General features: G+C 42.3%; 1 pseudogene; it reads right to left on the bottom strand.

The window, feature by feature from the left end:
• The window catches only part of LOC127310662 (uncharacterized), a 43416-nt pseudogene extending 36098 nt beyond the window's left edge, over positions 1-7318 (bottom strand).
• Positions 7319-24058: the final 16740 nt, after the last annotated feature.

Consider the following 24058-nt stretch of genomic DNA (forward strand, 5'->3'; position numbering starts at 1 on the left):
ATACACGAGCTGTCTCCAGCGATTACAAAATAAAGTCTAAAAGATACTAGCAAATCTTCGAGATCTTCAAACTCTTTCTTCTTCCAAGACACAATCTTGTACTTTTCTGAAGGCAGCCAGATAACAAACCATAGACCTGTAAATACCAACGAAGGTTCTCTCATAATTTTAATTTGAGCCGCAATGCCAAGGCTGCATGCACGCGCGTAACCATTAAAGTAGTCAATCAATATCGGCAAGAGTACCAACACCAGTATGTCAGGGAATAAAAACCGATCTGCCTTGTCGACGTTGATGGAGAGCCAAGAGTACGAATCACCATTGTCGAGGACGTAGCAACCGGGACAAAAACTGCGAGGATAATCCTCCTCGCGGCAACCATGAGAAAAGATCCAAGATCGATCTGGCGAAGTAAGATCTGAACACATATACCTAGATAATTGTAATCTTTCAGCACCACCATTGACGTCGGGAAGGAGATCTCGTCGTCGAACGAAAGGCCGAAGATCACTTATTGCAGACGATGCCATCTCCATTGCGGGGAAACCAACAAGAAAACGGCGACCAAAAACCTAACATAGACTACTGAAAAGACTACTTTTATTGAAAACTCCACCCATAGATCGGGTTCCCCACTCCTTCCGACGCCGGCCGGAGGAGGCTGAGTCGGGGCAGCTAGGGCTTTTTCTCAAGAGGCGGCGGCTACAGGGACGTTCCCGGGGACAGGAAGAGAGTTGGTGAGAATTTACACTGGTAAATTTATTCACAATGCTATATCAGTAATGCAAGAACACTCCATGATAAAGAAAGTCAGTAAAATGAGCTAGGCGCAAACGTGGTAATCAAGAAACCATCCCATGGGACGCAGGTTCCCGGCCAGGATAATACTAACGGAAAAAACTAACTACACCATGTACAGTTAGCATACGTGTACCATAATCTATAAAAAATTCTAATCCTCGCTTTCGGGAATCCAAATTGGTTTAATTTCATTGTTTGATTTTGCATATACTTTTTTTGCGGGTTGGGGGGGGGGGGGGTTGATTTTGAATATACTAACGAGGGATTAAACACACGCCATATAAATTAAAACCACGCATTTGTTTATTATATATGTTCTTTTCTTTCGATAAAGTTGTCTCTAATCTTAAAGTACTAGAGTTACCAGCTTCGGTTTTGAAGCCACACATCTTTGTGCAAAATAGATGTGATCTTGAATTCAATTTCTTGACCCATTTTCTGACAAGGTTGTGAACACTGCTAGTACTATACCCTTGGCACTTTTTTTGGTTAAACTCCTTGGCACTTTTTTTTTGAACACGGAGCGCCCCGAAGGGCGTAGAAGCTTTCATTTATTCCAGTCGGTGGGTGTACAATTTTTACAAAGGACCCCATAAATTGAGAAAATTTTACATAGGCCCCTGGTATTTGTAGAAAAGACCCCACTAAAGATTATACAAATGCAATCGGGTCCTTCTCTTTCCCCTCCGATGAGCTGGAGATCAGCAATGTCGCCGTCGGACTCCAAAGCGGGGACTACACCACTTGCTTCAAAGCCGGCGATGGACGCGACCGCAGACCTCAAGAAGGGCCTCCGATGGAGGTTGAAGAATAGCGGACTTCACCGGCGTGGATGACGAGCGGTAGAGATGCCGTCGATGTGTTGCTAAAGAAGGTTGCTTCTGAAGAACTCCGGCGCCACCTCCTCAGCACCACCACTCTGCATCCTCCTTTGCCTGACGCCACCATGACGCCTAGATCTCGGGAGAGAAGAAGAGGAGGCAAGGTTGAAGAAGTGGCAGGGCCATACCAAAGCCACGACGGGGAGATCGGCCCGCCGTCAATCCCGAAGGGCCTGCCACGGACTCGGGGAGACGGGCGTTGATGATGGCGGCATCGGTGAACCCAGGAGAGCTTATTGATGAAGCCATCCCTGGATCTTCTCCTTCCTGTTGGAGATATGCCCAAGAGGCAATAATAAAAGTGGTTATTATATATCTTTATGTTTATGATAAATGTTTATATACCATGCTATAATTGTATTAACCGAAACATTGATACATGTGTGTTATGTAAACAACAATGAGTCCCTAGTAAGCCTCTTAACTAGCTTGTTGATTAATAGATGATTAGTTTCATAATCATGAACATTGGATGTTATTAATAACAAGGTTATATCATTATATGAATGATGTAATGGACACACCCAATTAAGCGTAGCATAAGATCTCGTCATTAAGTTATTTGCTATAAGCTTTCGATACATAGTTACCTAGTCCTTATGACCATGAGATCATGTAAATCACTTATGCTGGAAAGGTACTTTGATTACATCAAACGCCACTGCGTAAATGGGTGGTTATAAAGGTGGGATTAAGTATCCGGAAAGTATGAGTTGAGGCATATGGATCAACAGTGGGATTTGTCCATCCCGATGACGGATAGATATACTCTGGGCCCTCTCGGTGGAATGTCGTCTAATGTCTTGCAAGCATATGAATAAGTTCATAAGAGACCACATACCACGGTACGAGTAAAGAGTACTTGTCAGGAGACGAGGTTGAACAAGGTATAGAGTGATACCGATGATCAAACCTCGGACAAGTAAAATATCGCGTGACAAAGGGAATTGGTATCGTATGTGAATGGTTCATTCGATCACTAAGTCATCGTTGAATATGTGGGAGCCATTATGGATCTCCAGATCCCGCTATTGGTTATTGGTCGGAGAGAGTTCTCAACCATGTCTACATAGTTCACGAACCGTAGGGTGACACACTTAAGGTTTGATGTTGTAATAGTAGAACTTGAATATGGAATGGAGTTCGAAGTATTGTTCGAAGTCTCGGATGGGATCCCGGACATCACGAGGAGTTCCGGAATGGTCCGGAGAATAAGATTCATATATAGGAAGTCATATTCCAAGTTTGGAAATGATCCGGTGCATTTATGGAAGGTTCTAGAAGGTTCTAGAAAAGTCCGGAAGAAATCACTTTGGAAGGCGGAGTCCCGGAGGGACTCCACCACCCATGGCCAGCCAACCCTAGGGGGTGGAGTCCCAGGTGGACTCCACCTAAGGTGGCCGGCCACCCCCTCCCAAGGAAAGGTGGGAATCCCACCTCAAGTGGGAATCCCACCTTGGGTAGGTTTCATGTCATATGGAAGGTTTTGGTTTGGGGTCTTATTCGAAGACTTGTAGACCAACTCTTGGGTGTTCCACCTGTATAATGAGGAGCAAGGGGAGGGGGCCGGCCACACCAAAGCCATTGTGGCCGCACCCCTCATAGTGGCCGGCCACCTCCCCCTCTCCCAAACCCTAGCCGCCCCCTCTCCTCCACCTCTCCCGCAAACGCTTAGCGAAGCTCCGCCGAAGTTCTCCATCCCCACCGCCACCACGCCGTCGTGCTGCCGGATTCAAGGAGGAGCTACCACTTCCGCTTCCCGCTGGAACGGGGAGAAGGACGTCGTCTTCATCAACACCGAACGTGTGACCGAGTACGGAGGTGCTGCCCGATCGTGGCACCATGATCAAGATCTTCTACGCGCTTTTGCAAGCGGCAAGTGATCGTCTACCGCAACAACAAGAGCCTCATCTTGTAGGCTTTGGAAATCTTCAAGGGTGAGTCTCAATGATCTCCTCGTTGCTCCCGTCTTCTAGATTGCATCTTGGCTTGGATTGCGTTCTCGCGGTAGGAAATTTTTTGTTTTGTATGCAACGAATCCCTACAGTGGTATCAGAGCCGTGTCTATGCATAGATGGTTGCACGAGTAGAACACAATGGTTTTGTGGGCGTTGATGCTTTTGTTGTCTTTAGTTTGAGTACTTTGCATCTTTGTGGCATAGTGGGATGAAGCGGCTCGGGCTAACTTTACATGACCGCGTTCATGAGATTTGCTCCACGCTTGACATGCAACTAGTATTGCATAAGTGGCTTTGCGGGTGTCTGTCTCTCCTACTATAGTGAAGATTCAATTTACTCTTCTATTGACAACACTAGTATCACCGTTTTGGTTCATGTTCGTAGGTAGATTGGATCTCACTCGAAAACCCTAAACCACGTAAAATATGCAAACCAAATTAGAGAACGTCTAACTTTTTTTTGCAGGGTTTGGTGATGATGACTATGTATGAGATGATCATTATTGTATTGTGGCAACCGGCAGGAGCCTTATGGTTGTCTTTAAATTTCATGTTGAGTAGTATTTCAAAGTAGTTGTAATAGTTGCTACATGGAGAACAATCATGAAGACGACGCCATTGACCTTGGTGCTTCGCCGACGATGATGGAGATCATGCCCGTTGATGATGGAGATCATGTCCGTGCTTTGGAGATGAAGATCAAAGGCGCAAAGACAAAAGGGCCATATCATATCACATATGAACTGCATGTGATGTTAATCCTTTATGCATCTTATTTTGCTTAGATCGCGACGCGGTAGCATTATAAGATGATCCCTCTCACTAAAATATCAAGATAATAAAGTGTTCATCCTTAGTAGCACCGTTGCCAAGACTTGTCGTTTCGAAGCATCTCGTGATGATCGGGTGTGATAGACTCAACAAGTGCATACAAAGGGTGCAAGCCAGTTTTGCACATGCGGATACTAAGGTGGCCTTGACGAGCCTAGCATGTACAGACATGGTCTCGGAACACGTGATACCGAAAGGTAGAGCATGAATCATATGATTGATATGATGAACACTTTGAGTGTTCACCATTGAAATTACATCTTGTCTCGTGATGATCGGACTTGGTGTGGTGGATTTGGTTCGTGTGATCACTAAGACAATGAGAGGGATATTGTTTTGAGTGGGAGTTCACCTAGTTTTTAATTATGTTGAATTAAAATTTGAACTCAATTTGTCATAAACATTAGTCTAAACTATTGCAAATATATGTTGTAGATATGGCGTCCCTGATACGTCCAATTTGCATCACTATTTTGTATCATAATTTGCTGTTATTCATTGATATATTTCATATTTGGAGATGATACTTATGTTATTTCATCTATTTTGCATGTTTCATGATTATTGGAGGATCGCGCACCGGAGCCAGGATTCTGCTGGAAAAAGCACAGTCAGAATGCAATATTTCGGAAGATCAACAATTGACGGGAATTATACGAAAAATCCTATTTTTCCAGATGACGAAGGGAGCCAGAAGGGGGAGCTAAGGAGGGCCGCCATGGGCCCCCCTCACAGGCCGGCGCGGGCCCTGCCCTGGCCGCGCCGCCCTGTGAGGAGGGGGCCCACAGCCCCCTCTCGCCTCCTTTTCTTCGCGTACTCCTTCGTCCCGAAAACCTAAGCTCCAGGGGTACGTCGCGAAGAGTCACAGCCGCCTCTGCGGGGCGGAGAACACCAGAGAGAAAAGAGCTCTCCGGCGGGCAGGAATCTGCCGGGGAAATTCCCTCCCGGAGGGGGAAATCGACGCCATCGTCACCGTCATCGAGCTGGACATTGATACGCGTTCAACACGCGTCCGTTGGGAACCCCAAGAGGAAGGTGTGATGCGTACAGCGGCAAGTTTCCCTCAGTATGAAACCAAGGTTATCGAACCAGTAGGAGCCAAGAAGCACGTTGAAGGTTGATGGCGGCGGGATGTAGTGCGGCGCAACACCAGGGATTCCGGCACCAACGTGGAACCTGCACAACACAACCAAAGTACTTTGCCCCAACGAAATAGTGAGGTTGTCAATCTCACCGGCTTGCTGTAACAAAGGATTAACCGTATTGTGTGGAAGATGATTGTTTGCAGAAAACAGTAGAACAATATTGCAGTAGATTGTATTTCAGTAAAGAGAATTGGACTGGGGTCCACAGTTCACTAGAGGTGTCTCTCCCATAAGATAAACAACATGTTGGGTGAACAAATTACAGTTGGGCAATTGACAAATAAAGAGGGCATGACCATGCACATATATATCATGATGAGTATAGTGAGATTTAATTGGGCATTACGACAAAGTACATAGACCGCCATCCAACTGCATCTATGCCTAAAAAGTCCACCTTCAGGTTATCATCCGAACCCCCTCCAGTATTAAGTTGCAAAGCAACAGACAATTGCATTAAGTATGGTGCGTAATGTAATCAACAACTACATCCTTAGACATAGCATCAATGTTTTATCCCTAGTGGCAACAGCACAACACAATCTTAGAACTTTCTGTCACATCGTCCTGTGTCAATGCAGGCATGAACCCACTATCGAGCATAAATACTCCCTCTTGGAGTTACAAGCATCTACTTGGCCAGAGCATCTACTAGTAACGGAGAGCATGCAAGATCATAAACAACACATAGATATAACTTTGATAATCAACATAACAAGTATTCTCTATTCATCGGATCCCAACAAACGCAACATATAGAATTACAGATAGATGATCTTGATCATGTTAGGCAGCTCACAAGATCCGACAATGATAGCACAATGGGGAGAAGACAACCATCTAGCTACTGCTATGGACCCATAGTCCAGGGGTAGACTACTCACACATCACACCGGAGGTGACCATGGCGGCGTAGAGTCCTCCGGGAGATGAATCCCCTCTCCGGCAGGGTGCCGGAGGCGATCTCCTGGATCCCCCGAGATGGGATCGGCGGCGGCGGCGTCTCTGGAAGGTTTTCCGTATCGTGGCTCTCGGTACTGGGGGTTTCGCAACGGAGGCTATTTGTAGGCGGAAGGGCAGGTCAAGAGGCGGCATGGGGGCCCACACCACAGGGCCGCGCGGCCAAGGGGGGGCCGCGCCGCCCTAGGGTGTGGCCCCCTCGTGGCCCCTCTTCGTCTCCTCTTCGGACTTCTGGAAGCTTCGTGGCAAAATAGGCCCCTGGGCGTTGATTTCGTCCAATTCCGAGAATATTTCGTTACTAGGATTTCTGAAACCAAAAACAGCAGAAAACAGCAACTGGCACTTCGGCATCTTGTTAATAGGTTAGTTCCAGAAAATGCACGAATCTTTACTATTAAATTGCAATAGGTGGCTGCCTGGTGTCACAAACGGGCCAAAGAATTTTTTAGGCCCAACGTCTTCCAGCAGCCCTTGGCCCAATGATTTTTAATCCTATCCTTGCGCCGCCGTTTCCATCGTACGTTGTTACCACCCGTCGACAGATCGGAACAGAGTTGCTCGTATTTCTGAGTGACGAACCGCCTAACCGCTGCCGCTCGCGCTTTGATCTCGAACAGCGCGGCGGACGAATCCCGCCGGAGTCCCGAACGTTTCCTAAACCATGGTTGCAGCAGCACGACTGCGCCCTTGTCCCGCTGCTGCAAGACCGCTCTCCGCGCCCTGAGGGGTCAAGGCCGGCCATGGCGCTCGTGCTGACGGCATGTTTCCGTTGCTGAAGGAGGTCCGGGTACGAGTCTCCACGGGCTGGCCGAGCAGCGCATACGTCCAAGCCACAGAACCTCGCTCGTGAACTCCACCTTCCTAGCAGCTTTTTAGAACGATCATTTGGCCAAATCAAGTCTTGCGAGAGCATGTGAACAACTAGGATCGATTCAGCCTTTGATCTTTGTCTCATTCTCAAGTCTCCCCCGATCTGGTTTCTCGCCGCCGGGAGTTTCCTGATGCCACTGCAGTGACAGAAAGTAGTGAACTGCAATACGTTTAACCAAGAAATTTTCAAAAAAAATTGCTATTGTAATTTTACAGACAACCAAGAAGACGATCCATTTTTTGAGAACCACATATTTCATTAATCGAAAACCAAGTTACATGAAGCAACACATGTGGAAACTAAAAGACAAACCGGGATAAAATGATTATCCTGAATTTGCAGATAAAATCCTAAAAGATCGAGAAATACAAAACGATCCCTAGGGTTTCCTGCAACCACCGTAGCCAGCGGCCGCCGCCCAATTCCAACGCCGCCGAGACGGACGCAAGAAGTGACGCCGAGCCTCCACCATTGCAAGATCCAAAAAAGCACCATCGCCAACGAGGCTTTGTGAGTCGATGAACAGCGTTCGCCGCAAGCGGCCGAGGCATATGTCGCTGTGGCACGTCGACCGGGGGACGTCCCCGTGCTGTCTTGGACCAAGATACGCCGCCTCCCATCGACGAAGTCGGAGAAGAACCGCATACCAACCACCTCCGGACCAACATCTTCGCTCCAGAAGAACCACCTCGCCCCGGCCCCCAGCGCCGTCGTGAACAACGACAAGCGCCAGTGACACGTCGAGAAACAGATCTCGCCAGATCTGAAGACGATCCATTGTATATGATGTCGTTAGTGCAATCTTTATATGACATGGCAGTGTACTGCAGACAGTTGCTGTCTAAAAACTATTGTACATGTCCTTAGCACTAATCTTGACATGCAGTGGTTAGTTGGCCGGAACGTGCTGCAGTGAGTCGTGCGGCCGGCGCGTGGGCAGCCGGGACGTGCGTGGTTCCCTTGGCAGCCGAGTGCTGTGGCGATGATGAGTGGAGCGCCGAGCGCTGCAATCGTGGGGAGTCGTTGGCTGTGTATAAATTGAGGGCTCGTAGAGAGCGGCCGAAAGAGAGAAAAAAGATGTAGGTTTCCGTGTGTAGTTTCCATGGTCCCTGGCGTGTGTAGCCAGAGGTGCTGGTGTGTTCAGTTCGTATGTGTGACCTGTAGAGGAAAGAGAGATGTAGTCACTACGAGTGTATGTGCGCTTCAGTGTGTGTAGTCTCCCATGTATGCTGTAAGGGGTATGTGCCCAGCTCTGAGACTGAGTAGAAGGAGAAGCCGTTGGCGCGGCAAGGCGTTCGTCGCCGAGGCGTATGTCGCTGCAAATACTCGTGTTCGTGTGGAGTTCGTCTCCCCCGTCCGGCGTTCGTCGTCGGAGGTTTGGTTCGACGTGTGTCGCCAGAGGGCTGCTCGGCATGTGTCGCCGGAGGTAGCCCCAACAGCATCTAGCGCGGAGGACCAGCGCTAGCGACGAGGGCCGCCTCCCAATGTCCAATGCCACTAGCGACAGCCTGCCTGCTATTCGAGCTTGTTACTCTAGCACAGGCAGCAGCGACTCGGATATTTTGGAAAGCCAAATGTATCAGCTGCCCAAGTTTTCAGCCAACCATTAGTCATTCAGCATCAATCATTCATCAGGTTAAGGCGCCATGCTAGCTTTAAAGCTCCTACACAGAACCTGTATCTTTAGATTATTTTTATCTAGGCTGAGGTCCTTCAGTTTTATTAGTGTTCGGGAGCAAGAGATATTTAATCCACGACCTGATGATTCGTTCATCTCCCCGCTTCAATATTTTGCATTTTCAAGGCTTGCCTACTGTTGGGGTCCCGACCAAGCCCATGACCAAATTTAATGCTTGTTTTCATGTGTGTGATAATTTTAGAGGCAGATAGGACTCAACTTTAGCGAATTTTTGGTGCTACCTATAGAAAAAAGCAAAAGCTCCATTAAAGAGGATTTTTTTTTACTTCCATCTAGACCAGAGGCGGAGGGTTCCTACATTCACTGAACAAATATACATGCCCTTACATGCACACCATCAATAAATCTCTACAAAAGAAGAACAAATAAGGTTGCATATAGCACAAAAGCATTAGCATATGCAAATTTGAAAGAAAATAGTGTGAGTCAACTTTTGAAATAGTGGCTTCATTATTATTTGTATTTCACCACGTTACACTTGATAGGCAAATATCATCTCTTCATAGGCATCATTATTGAGCATGTGCACTCGTGAGAAATTATGATAATATTTTAAACAACTGATATGTTAAATTAGTTTCATAGTATTAAAATATAGTCCCGTAGCGAAGCACGGGCAATCTGCTAGTATGACATAAAGTGTGCATAAAACATGTAGATAACATCAATAATGTGGCATGGAACATAAGAAATTATCGATACGTCGGAGACGTATCAGCATCCCCAAGCTTAGTTCTGCTCGTCCCGAGCAGGTAAAACGATAACACAGATAATTTCTGGAGTGACATGCCATCATAATCTTGATCATACTATTTGTAAAGCATATGTAGTGAATGCAGCGATCAAAACAATGTATATGACATGAGTAAACAAGTGAATCATAAAGCAAAGACTTTTCATGAATAGCACTTCAAGACAAGCATCAATAAGTCTTGCATAAGAGTTAACTCATAAAGCAATAATTCATAGTAAAATCATTGAAGCAACACAAAATAAGATTAAGTTTCAGCGGTTGCTTTCAACTTATAACATGTATATCTCATGGATATTGTCAACATAGAGTAATATAATAAGTGCAATAAGCAAGTATGTAGGAATCAATGCACAGTTCACACAAGTGTTTGCTTCTTGAGGTGGAGAGAAATAGGTGAACTGACTCAACATTGAAAGTAAAAGAATGGTCCTCCATAGAGGAAAAAGCATCGATTGCTATATTTGTGCTAGAGCTTTGATTTTGAAAACATGAAACAATTTTGTCAATGGTAGTAATAAAGCATATGTATCATGTAAATTATATCTTATAAGTTGCAAGCCTCATGCATAGTATACTAATAGTGCCCGCACCTTGTCCTAATTAGCTTGGACTACCGGATCATCACAATGCACATGTTTTAACCAAGTGTCACAAAGGGGTACCTCTATGCCGCCTGTACAAAGGTCTAAGGAGAAAGCTCGCATTGGATTTCTCGCTATTGATTATTCTTCAACTTAGACATCCATACCGGGACAACATAGACAACAGATAATGGACTCCTCTTTTATGCATAAGCATGTAGCAACAATTAATAATTTTCTCATTTGAGATTGAGGATATATGTCCAAAACTGAAACTTCCACCATGGATCATGGCTTTAGTTAGCGGCCCAATGTTCTTCTCTAACAATATGCATGCTTAACCATAAGGTGGTAGATCGCTCTTACTTCAGACAAGACGGACATGCATCGCAACTCACATGAAATTCAACAATGAGTAGTTGATGGCGTCCCCAGTGAACATGGTTATCGCACAACAAGCAACTTAATAAGAGATAAAGTGCATAAGTACATATTCAATACCACAATAGTTTTTAAGCTATTTGTCCCATGAGCTATATATTGCAAAGGTGAATGATGGAATTTTAAAGGTAGCACTCAAGCAATTTACTTTGGAATGGCGGAAAATACCATGTAGTAGGTAGGTATGGTGGACACAAATGGCATAGTGGTTGGCTCAAGTATTTTGGATGCATGAGAAGTATTCCCTCTCGATACAAGGTTTAGGCTAGCAAGGCTTATTTGAAACAAACACAAGGATGAACCGGTGCAGCAAAACTCACATAAAAGACATATTGTAAACATTATAAGACTCTACACCGTCTTCCTTGTTGTTCAAACTCAATACTAGAAATTATCTAGACCTTAGAGAAACCAAATATGCAAACCAAATTTTAGCATGCTCTATGTATTTCTTCATTAATGGGTGCAAAGCATATGATGCAAGAGCTTAAACATGAGCACAACAATTGCCAAGTATCACATTACCCAAGACATTAATAGCAATTACTACATGTATCATTTTCCAATTCCAACCATATAACAATTTAACGAAGAAGAAACTTCGCCATGAATACTATGAGTAGAAGCTAAGGACATACTTATCCATATGCTACAGCGGAGCGTGTCTCTCTCCCATAAAGTGAATGCTAGGATCCATTTTATTCAAACAAAACAAAAAAAACAAAAACAAACCGACGCTCCAAGAAAAGCACATAAGATGTGATGGAATAAAAATATAGTTTCAGGGGAGGAACCTGATAATGTCATCGATGAAGAAGGGGATGCCTTGGGCATCCCAAAGCTTAGACGCTTGAGTCTTCTTGATATATGCAGGGGTGAACCACCGGGGCATCCCCAAGCTTAGAGCTTTCACTCTCCTTGATCATGTTGCATCATACTCCTCTCTTGATCCTTGAAAACTTCCTCCACACCAAACTCGAAACAACTCATTAGAGGGTTAGTGCACAATAAAAATTAACATATTCAGAGGTGACACAATCATTCTTAACACTTCTGGACATTGCATAAAGCTACTGGACATTAATGGATCAAAGAAATTCATCCAACATAGCAAAAGAGGCAATGCGAAATAAAAGGCAGAATCTGTCAAAACAGAACAGTTCATATTGACGAATTTTAAAATGGCACCAGACTTGCTCAAATGAAAATGCCCAAATTGAATGAAAGTTGCGTACATATCTGAGGATCACTCACGTAAATTGGCATAATTTTCTGAGTTACCTACAGGGGAAAACAGCCCAGATTCGTGACAGCAAAGAAATCTGTTTCTGCGCAGTAATCCAAATCTAGTATGAACTTTTCTATCGACGGCTTTACTTGGCACAACAAAACACAAAACTAAGATAAGGAGAGGTTGCTACAGTAGTAAACAACTTCCAAGGCACAAAAAAAAAACAAAGTACTGTAGGTAAAAACATGGGTTGTCTCCCATAAGCGCTTTCTTTAACGCCTTTCAGCTAGGCGCAGAAAGTGTGTATCAAGTATTATCAAGAGATGAAGTGTCAACATCATAATTTGTTCTCATAATAGAATCAAAAGGTAACTTCATTCTCTTTCTAGGTAAGTGTTCCATACCTTTCTTGAGAGGAAATTGATATTTTATATTACCTTCCTTCATATCAATAGTAGCACCAACAGTTCGAAGAAAAGGTCTTCCCAATATAATGGGACAAGATGCATTGCATTCAATATCCAAGACAACAAAATCAACGGGGACAAGGTTATTGTTAACGGTAATGCGAACATTATCAACTTTCCCCAAAGGTTTCTTTGTAGAATGATCAGCAAGATTAACATCCAAATAACAATTTTTCAGCGGTGGCAAGTCAAGCATATTATAAATTTTCTTAGGCATAACGGAAATACTTGCACCAAGATCACATAAAGCATTGCAATCAAAATCTTTAACCTTCATCTTAATGATGGGCTCCCAACCATCCTCTAGCTTTTTAGGAATAGAAGCTTCGCGCTCTAGTTTCTCTTCTCTAGCTTTTATGAGAGCATTTGTAATATGTTGCGTGAAAGCCAAATTTATAGCACTAGCATTAGGACTTTTAGCAAGTTTTTGCAAGAACTTTATAACTTCAGAGATGTGGCAATCATCAAAATTCAAACCATTATAATCTAAAGCAATGGGATCATCATCCCCAATGTTGGAAAAAATTTCAGCAGCTTTATCACAGCGATTTCGCAGTTTTAGCGATTTCAGCAGCTTTCTCGCTTTGCATTAGAAGTGGAAACATTGCTAACACCAATTCTTTTATTATTATTAGTAAGAGGTGCAGCAACATGTGTAGCATTAGCATTACTAGTGGTGGTAATAGTCCAAACTTTAGCTACATTCTTCTCTTTAGCTAGTTTTTCATTTTCTTCTCTATCCCACCTAGCACGCAGTTCAGCCATTAATCTTATATTCTCATTAATTCTAACTTGGATGGCATTTGCTGTAGTAACAATTTTATTATGATGATTCTCATTAGGCATAACTTTCGATTTCAAAAGATCAACATCAGCAGCAAGACTATCGACTTTAGAAGCAAGTATATCAATTTTCCCAAGCTTTTCTTCAACAGATTTGTTAAAAGCAGTTTGTGTACTAATAAATTCTTTAAGCATGGCTTCAAGTCCAGGGGGTGAACTCCTATTATTGTTGTAAGAATTCCCATAAGAATTACCATAGCCGTTGCCATTATTATAAGGATATGGCCTATAGTTGTTACTAGAATTGTTCCGGTAAGCATTGTTGTTGAAATTATTATTTTTAATGAAGTTTACATCAACATGTTCTTCTTGTGCAACCAATGAAGCTAACGGAACATTATTAGGATCAATATTAGTCCTATCATTCACAAGCATAGACATAATAGCATCAATCTTATCACTCAAGGAAGAGGTTTCTTCGACAGAATTTACCTTCTTACCTTGTGGAGCTCTTTCCGTGTGCCATTCAGAGTAGTTGATCATCATATTATCAAGAAGCTTTGTTGCTTCACCAAGAGTGATGGACATAAAGGTACCTCCAGCAGCTGAATCCAATAAATTCCGCGAAGAAAAATTTAGTCCTGCATAGAAGGTTTGGATGATCATCCAAGTAGTCAGTCCATGGGTTGGGCAATTTTTAACCAGAGATTTCATTCTTTCCCAAGCTTGAGCAACATGTTCAGTATCTAATTGTTTAAAATTCATTATGCTACTCCTCAAAGATATAATTTTAGCAGGGGATAATATCTACCAATAAAAGCATCCTTGCATTTAGTCCATGAATCAATACTATTATTAGGCAGAGATAGCAACCAATCTTTAGCTCTTCCTCTTAATGAGAAAGGGAACAATTTTAATTTAATAATATCACCATCTACATCTTTATATTTTTGCATTTCACATAGTTCAACAAAATTATTAAGATGGGCAGCAGCATCATCAGAACTAACACTAGAAAATTGCTCTCGCATAACAAGATTCAGTAAAGCAGGTTTAATTTCAAAGAATTCTGCTGTAGTAGCAGGTGGAGCAATAGGTGTGCATAAGAAATCATTATTATTTGTGGTTGTGAAGTCACACAACTTAGTATTTTCAGGGTTGGCCATTTTAGCAACAGTAAATAAAGCAAACTAGATAAAGTAAATGCAAGTAAACTAATTTTTTTGTGTTTTTGATATAGCGAACAAGATAGCAAATAAAGTAAAACTAGCAACTAATTTTTTTGTATTTTGATTTAGTGCAGCAAACAAAGTAGTAAATAAAACTAAGCAAGACAAAAACAAAGTAAAGAGATTGGGATGTGGAGACTCCCCTTGCAGCGTGTCTTGATCTCCCCGGCAACGGCCCCAGAAAAAGCTGCTTGATACGCGTTCAACACGCGTCCGTTGGGAACCCCAAGAGGAAGGTGTGATGCGTACAGCGGCAAGTTTCCCTCAGTATGAAACCAAGGTTATCGAACCAGTAGGAGCCAAGAAGCACGTTGAAGGTTGATGGCGGCGGGATGTAGTGCAGCGCAACACCAGGGATTCCGGTGCCAACGTGGAACCTGCACAACACAACCAAAGTACTTTGCCCCAACGAAACAGTGAGGTTGTCAATCTCGCCGGCTTGCTGTAACAAAGGATTAACCGTATTGTGTGGAAGATGATTGTTTGCAGAAAACAGTAGAACAATATTGCAGTAGATTGTATTTCAGTAAAGAGAATTGGACCGGGGTCCACCGTTCACTAGAGGTGTCTCTCCCATAAGATAAACAGCATGTTGGGTGAACAAATTACAGTTGGGCAATTGACAAATAAAGAGGGCATGACCATGCACATACATATCATGATGAGTATAGTGAGATTTAATTGGGCATTACGACAAAGTACATAGACCGCCATCCAACTGCATCTATGCCTAAAAAGTCCACCTTCAGGTTATCATCCGAACCCCCTCCAGTATTAAGTTGCAAAGCAACAGACAATTGCATTAAGTATGGTGCGTAATGTAATCAACAACTACATCCTTAGACATAGCATCAATGTTTTATCCCTAGTGGCAACAGCACAACACAACCTTAGAACTTTCTGTCACATCGTCCTGTGTCAATGCAGGCATGAACCCACTATCGAGCATAAATACTCCCTCTTGGAGTTACAAGCATCTACTTGGCCAGAGCATCTACTAGTAACGGAGAGCATGCAAGATCATAAACAACACATAGATATAACTTTGATAATCAACATAACAAGTATTCTCTATTCATCGGATCCCAACAAACGCAACATATAGAATTACAGATAGATGATCTTGATCATGTTAGGCAGCTCACAAGATCCGACAATGATAGCACAATGGGGAGAAGACAACCATCTAGCTACTGCTATGGACCCATAGTCCAGGGGTAGACTACTCACACATCACACCGGAGGCGACCATGGCGGCGTAGAGTCCTCCGGGAGATGAATCCCCTCTCCGGCAGGGTGCCGGAGGCGATCTCCTGGATCCCCCGAGATGGGATCGGCGGCGGCGGCGTCTCTGGAAGGTTTTCCGTATCGTGGCTCTCGGTACTGGGGGTTTCGCAACGGAGGCTATTTGTAGGCGGAAGGGCAGGTCAAGAGGCGGCACGGGGGCCCCACACCACAGGGCCGCGCGGCCAAGGGGGGGCCGCGCCGCCCTAGGGTGTGGCCCCCTCGTGGCCCCTCTTCGTCTCCTCTTCGGACTTCTGGAAGCTTCGTGGCAAAATAGGCCCCTGGGCGTTGATTTCGTCCAATTCCGAGAATATTTCGTTACTAGGATTTCTGAAACCAAAAACAGCAGAAAATAGCAACTAGCACTTCGGCATCTTGTTAATAGGTTAGTTCCAGAAAATGCACGAATATGACATAAAGTGTGCATAAAACATGTAGATAGCATCAATAATGTGGCATGGAACATAAGAAATTATCGATACGTCGGAGACGTATCAGACATCATCTCCATCACCATCGTCATCATCTCCATCATCATCACCGCCATCTCCACCGCTGCACCTCGTCACCGCTGTAGCAATTCGGGTTGGATCTTGATTGTTTGATAGGGGAAACTCTCCCGGTGTTGATTTCTACTTGTTATTGATGCTATTGAGTGAAACCATTGAACCAAGGTTTATGTTCAGATTGTTATTCATCATCATATCACCTCTGATCATGTTCCATATGATGTCTCGTGAGTAGTTCGTTTAGTTCTTGAGGACATGGGTGAAGTCTAAATGTTAGTAGTGAATTATGGTTGAGTAGTATTCAATGTTATGATATTTAAGTTGTGGTGTTATTCTTCTAGTGGTGTCATGTGAACGTCGACTACACGACACTTCACCATTTATGGGCCTAGGGGAATGCATCTTGTACTCGTTTGCCAATTGCGGGGTTGCCGGAGTGACAGAAACCTGAGCCCCCGTTGGTATATCGATGCAGGAGGGATAGCAGGATCTTAGAGTTTAAGGCTGTGGTTAGATTTATCTTAATTACTTTCTTGTAGTTGCGGATGCTTGCAAGGGGTATAATCACAAGTATGTATTAGTCCTAGGAAGGGCGGTACATTAGCATAGGTTCACCCACACAACACTTATCAAAACAATGAAGATTAATCAGCTGTATGAAGCGAAAGCACTAGACTAAAATCCCGTGTGTCCTCAAGAACGTTTGGTCATTATAAGTAAACAAACCGGCTTGTCCTTTGTGCTAAAAAGGATTGGGCCACTTGCTGCAATTATTACTCTCGCACTTTACTTACTCGTACTTTATTCATCTGTTACATCAAAATCCCCTAAATACTTGTCTGTGAGCATTTACAGTGAATCCTTCATCGAAACTGCTTGTCAACACCTTCTGCTCCTCGTTGGGATCGACATTCTTACTTATCGAAGATACTACGATACACCCCCTATACTTGTGGGTCATCAAGACTATTTTCTGGCGCCGTTGCCGGGGAGTGAAGCGCTATTGGTAAGTGGAATTGGTAAGGGAAATTTCTACTGTTTGTGCTGCTTTTATTTCTGCCTGCTGCTATAACTCATTATGGAGAGATCTTCTCTTGAGTGTTTATTTGGGAAATCTACTACTACTGCAAAGGTAGTGGATGAGGCGCCAGGTAAGGAAGAAATACCATACAAAATACCTATGAAAATTATTGAACGTGTAGTGGGTAACCGTTATACAGGGGATGGAAATGTCCACCCTGGAGATCATTTACTGTTATTACATGAATTATGCGGTTTATTCAAGTGTGCAGGTATTGCTATGGATGAAGTGAGGAAGAAACTATTCTCTGTATCGCTGTCTGGTAAAGCGGCGCATTGGTATAAATTACTGGATAATGGGGATTCTCTTGAATGGAATGATATTGTGAGATTCACAAAGATCGGAATCGCATATATAATTTTTGGCCTCATGAAGGAGAGAGTATTGCCCAAGCGTGGGGGAGATTGAAGTCTTTAATGCTCAAATGCCCCATTCATGAGCTTCCTGGTAATGTTATTATTGATAATTTCTATGCAAGACTTTCTTTTCAAGACAAGACCTTGCTGGATACTTCTTGTTCTGGATCATTTACACGCAACAAGGAAGAGTTTAAAAGGGACCTTCTTAATCGGATCCAAGAAAATACTGAAGGATGGGAGAACAACAAGGATAGAGAATCAGGTATAAATTATGATTATAAATGCATTGAAGCTTTTATGGATACTGATAAATTTCGTAATATGAGTGCTACTTATGGTCTTGATTCTCAAGTTGCTGCAAATCTTTATAAAGCTTTTGCTTCTCATTATGAATTGCCTAAGAAGAACTTTGATAAGTATCATGAACCGTATAAAGATAAAATTGATTCATCTATAAATAAATGTGTTGTAGTTGAAACTGTTGATCATGTTATTCCTGAAGCTTATATTGAAAAAACTCCTTTCCCTGCTAAAATGAAGGAGTATTCTGTTATAAATAGTGCGGTTCATAAAAGTGAAAAGAAACCTATAGAACCTGAAGAACAAATAAAAGTTGAACCTGCTGTTGCAATAATTAAAGATCTTGTGACTGAAAATGTGGAGGATGGTCATATTATTTTCTGTGAAGATGCCTCTAATATTGTTTTGCATCCTAATAAGTTTAGGAAAGCTAGTGTTCCTATGCTCTCTGTTAGAATTGGTGATCATTGTTATTATGGTTTATGTGACATTGGTGCAAGTATTAGTGCTATTCCTTATGAGCTTTACACGGAGATTATGCACGAAATTGGTTCTTGTGAACTTGAAGATATTGATGTGGTTATTCGGCTAGCTAATAGAGAAACTATCTCTCCAATTGGTATTGTTCGAGATGTGGAAGTTCTATGTGGTAAGATTAAATATCCTGCTGACTTTTTGGTACTTGGTTCTGCTGCTAGTAAGTATTGTCCTATCATTTTTGGTAGACCTTTTCTAAATACTTGTGGAGCTATTATAGATTGTAAGAAAGAGAAAATTTTGACTAAATTTGCTGGTGAATCTTATGAGTTTAACTTCTCTAAATTTACCAAAACTCCTTATAAAATTGATTCGCCTAATAGTGATTTTAAAGTTGAACAGTGTGCATCTATTGCTCTTGCTCCTAGTAATCCTTTGCAGCAACATTTGGAGAATAGTGAGAGTGAAGTCTTTAGGGAAGAAAGAAATGAGCTTGATGAAATTTTCCTTCGTCAACCTATTCTTAAACATGATTTACCGGTAGAAGATCTAGGTACAACACCACCACCAAAGGAAGATCCTATCTTTGATTTAAAACCATTGCCTGATAATCTTAAATATGCTCATATTGATGATAAGAAAATATATCCTGTTATTATTAGTTCTAAGCTTTCAGAGTTTGAAGAAGAAAGGTTATTGGAAATACTGAAGAAACACCGAGGTGCTATTGGCTACACTCTTGATGACTTGAAGGGGATTTCTCCCTCTATTTGCCAACACGCCATTAATATGGAAGATGATGCAAAGCCTGTTGTTGAATCTCAGCGTCGTCTAATTCCTAAGATGAAGGATGTGGTAAGAAATGAGGTATTAAGACTCCTTGAAGCCGGTATTATATATCCTATTGCTGATAGTAGATGGGTTAGTCCTGTGCATTGTGTTCCTAAGAAAGGAGGAATGACTGTTGTGCTAATGATAATGATGAGCTCATACCTCAAAGAGTAGTTGTAGGGTATAGAATGTGCATTGATTTTCGAAAAGTTAATAAGGTTACTAAGAAAGATCATTACCCTTTGCCTTTTATTGATCAAATGTTAGAAAGGTTATCTAAAAATACTCATTTTTGTTTTCTTGATGGTTATTCTGGGTTTTCACAAATTGCTGTTAAAACTAAAGATCAAGAGAAAACCACTTTCACTTGTCCCTATGGAACTTATGCTTATAGGCGTATGCCTTTTGGTTTATGTAATGCTCCTGCTACTTTTCAAAGATGCATGTCTGCTATTTTTCATGGTTTTTGCGAGAGTATTGTAGAGGTATTCATGGATGATTTTTCTGTCTATGGGAATTCTTTTGATAGTTGCTTGCGGAACCTTGATAAAGTTTTGCAGAGATGTGAAGAAACTAACCTTGTTCTTAATTGGGAGAAATGCCACTTTATGGTTAATGAAGGGATTGTATTGGGACATAAAATTTCCGAGAGAGGTATTGAAGTTGATAGAGCTGAAGTTGAAGCCATTGAGAAGATGCCCTATCCAAGGGATGTTAAAGGTATTCATAGTGTTCTTGGTCATGCTGGGTTTTATAGGAGATTTATTAAAGACTTCTCTAAGATTTCAAAGCCTCTTACTAATCTTCTTCAAAAAGATGTACCTTTTGTTTTTGATGATGATTGTAAGGAAGCTTTTGAAACTCTAAAGAAAGCCTTAACAACTGCCCCTATAGTTGAACCTCTTGATTGGAACTTACCATTTGAAATTATGTGTGATGCTAGTGATTTTGCTGTAGGCGCTGTTCTTGGACAGCGAGTAGATAAAAAACTGAATGTTATTCATTATGCTAGTAAAACTCTTGATGCTGCTCAAAGAAATTATGCTACTACTGAAAAAGAATTGTTAGCTGTAGTCTTTGCTTGTGATAAGTTTAGATCTTATATCGTTGATTCAAAAGTTACTATTCATACTGATCATGCTGCAATTAGATACCTTATGACAAAGAAAGATGCTAAGCCGAGGCTTATTAGATGGGTACTTCTTTTGCAAGAATTTGATTTACATATTGTAGATAGGAAAGGTGCTGATAATCCTGTCGCTGATAATTTGTCTAGATTGGAAAATATTGCTTATGATCCTGCTCTCAAGTTAATGATAGTTTTCCAAATGAACAATTGGCTGTAATAAAGGTGAGTTCGCGAGACAGTCCTTGGTATGCTGATTATGCTAACTTTATTGTTTCCAAGTACTTGCCTCCAACCTTTTCAGCTCAGCAAAGGAGGAAATTCTTTTATGACTTGAGGCATTATTTTTGGGATGACCCACACTTATATAAAGAATGAGTGGATGGTATTCTGCGAAGATGTGTTCCTGAGTATGAACAACAAGAGATATTGAGTAAATGTCATGGTAGTGCTTATGGAGGACATCACGCCGGAGATAGAACTGCACAAAAGGTTCTACAATCAAATTTTTATTGGCCAACTCTCTTCAAAGATGCAAGAAAGTTTATTTTATCCTGTGATGAATGTCAAAGGGTTGGTAATATCTCCAGACGCAATGAAATGCCTATGAATTATACTCTTGTTATTGAACCATTCGATTGTTGGGGATTCGACTTCATGGGTCCTTTCCCTTCTTCAGAAGGTAACACTCATATACTTGTTGCTATTGATTATGTTACTAAATGGGTGGAAGCCATACCTACAAAAAGTGCTGATGGTGAGACCTCTTTAAGAATGCTTTTAGACATTATTTTTCCTAGATTTGGAGTTCCTAGATATATTATGACAGATGGAGGTTCTCATTTTATTCATGGTGGTTTTAGAAAAACTCTTGCTAAATATGGTATTAATCATAGAATTGCTTCCGCTTATCATCCTCAAACTAGTGGGCAAGTAGAATTATCAAATAGAGAGATTAAGTCTATCTTGCAAAAGACTGTTAATAGAACTAGAAAGAACTGGGCTATTAAATTGAAGGACGCACTATGGGCTTATAGAACTGCTAATAAAAACCCCATGGGAATGTCACCTTATAAAATGGTTTATGGAGAAGCTTGTCATTTGCCTTTAGAATTAGAGCACAAAGCTTATTGGGCTGTTAGAGAACTAAATAAAGATCCTAAACTAGCCGGTAATAAGAGGTTGCTGCAATTAAGTTCTTTAGATGAATGGAGAAGTGAAGCTTATGAAAATGCTAAACTCTTTAAAGAGAAAGTTAAGAAATGGCATGATAGAAGGATTATCAAAAGAGAGTTTAATATTGGGGATAAAGTCCTATTGTATCGGTCTCGTCTCAGATTCTTTGCAGGGAAATTACTCTCGAAATGGGAAGGACCATATGTTGTTGAGGAGGTGTATCGTTCAGGAGCAATTAAAATTAGTTCTCTCCAAGGCAATGCCACGCAAGTGGTGAATGGACAAAGACTCAAGCATTATATCTCAGGAGATTCTTATAATGTAGATGTTGATGTTATTCGAGTGGAAACACCGGAGGCTTTCATCAAAGGTTAAATTGACAGTCCGCCAGAACTCGACTTTGAATAGGTAACAGTACAGGTAATAAAAAGTTCGCGATTTACTTTCCGAACGATGTTTTTGCTGTTTTTGGAAAATATGAAAAATTACGAGATCGAAACGGAGTGAAAGAGACGCACGAGGGCGTGCCCCCACAGGCCGGCGCGGGCCCCAGCCTGGCCGCGCCGCCCTGTGAGCTGGCCCCCTCGTCGCCTCTTTCCGACTCCGGTTCGACCTGGTACTTTCCTTATGACGTAAAAATTCCTGCTATATAATCCCCCGGACCCCTGGAGGTCCGTATATCGTTTTCTCGACGTGTTTTGTTTCGAGTTGTTTCTGCCAGGATTTGCTTCGGATCTAGAGGTATCATGTCTTCGTCAGAAACTCCGAAGGATAGCTCCTGCAAGGACTTTGACAACTTGTACATGAACGAGCTGAGGATGCATCCCAAGGAGTTGATGCTCGTTGGTGGGGAGCTTCAGATCAAAGATGTCCAGGGTCCTGAAGGAGAAGGAAGCTTGGAAGACAGGATGAAAAAGCTAGAACAAGAGGTCTTCAACTACAAGAAGATGGCTGAGCGTGAGGTGGATATCTTCCACAAGATTGTGTCTGAACTCATTGCTGAACACGAGAAGGAAACTGCAAAGCTATGGGGCGACATCCTCTCACTTCACGACACCACCAACAAACTCCAAGCTCAACTCTATGACGTTCAGAATCAGAACTGTGAGTATGAAAACAGGTTTAAACACATAAGCCATGCTGCTAGTTTCAGGATTCCCGAGACCAAGATGTCGTTTGTTGATGGAGAGCCTCTTCCTTGGAATCCTGATGATGGGAATTCATCACCACCATCGCCAAAGGAGTAATTCATCATCGGTATTGGCATCCCCTTGGTTTGTTCCAAGCTTGGGGGAGTGCCGCGGTATCACATCATCACTACCTTTTACTTTTTACTATCAAGTAGTGTCATATCATGAGTAGGGAAGTTATCATATAAGATGGGTTGCAGTCTGGAAGTATCTCTCCTTTAGTTGGTTATCTATGTATCCCTTGGTGTGAGTTATTGATGTCTACGGGTGCTTCTATTCTTGTAGACAGTGTTGGGCCTCCAAGAGCAGAGGTTTGTAGAACAGCAGCAAGTTTCCCTTAAGTGGATCACCCAAGGTTTATCGAACTCAGGGAGGAAGAGGTCAAAGATATCCCTCTCAAGCAACCCTGCAACCACAAAGCAAGAAGTCTCTTGTGTCCCCAACACACCAAATACACTTGTCAGATGTATAGGTGATGTCTACTTACCCCTCCTTTTCCTGTAGACAGTGTTGGGCCTCCAAGAGCAGAGGTTTGTAGAACAGCAGCAAGTTTTCCCTTAAGTGGATCACCCAAGGTTTATCGAACTCAGGGAGGAAGAGGTCAAAGATATCCCTCTCATGCAACCCTGCAACCACAAAGCAAGAAGTCTCTTGTGTCCCCAACACACCTAATAGGTGCACTAGTTCGGCGAAGAGATAGTGAAATACAGGTGGTATGAATATATATGAGCAGTAGCAACGGTGCCAGAAAATAGCTTGCTGGCGTGTAGTTGATGGTGGTAGTATTGCAGCAGTAGTAACGCAATAAAACAGTAAACAAGCAGTAGTAACGCAGCAGTATTTAGGAACAAGGCCTAGGGATTAGACTTTCACTAGTGGACACTCTCAACATTGATCACATAACAGAATAGATAAATGCATACTCTACACACTTGTTGGATGATGAACACATTGCGTAGGATTACACGAACCCTCAATGCCGGAGTTAACAAGCTCCACAATTAATGTTCATATTTTAGTAACCTTATAGTGTAAGATAGATCAAAAGACTAAACCAAGTACTAACATAGCATGCACACTGTCACCTTCATGC

This window comes from Lolium perenne, chromosome 6 (genome assembly GCF_019359855.2).
Source record: "Lolium perenne isolate Kyuss_39 chromosome 6, Kyuss_2.0, whole genome shotgun sequence".
Classification (NCBI taxonomy): Eukaryota; Viridiplantae; Streptophyta; class Magnoliopsida; order Poales; family Poaceae; genus Lolium; species Lolium perenne.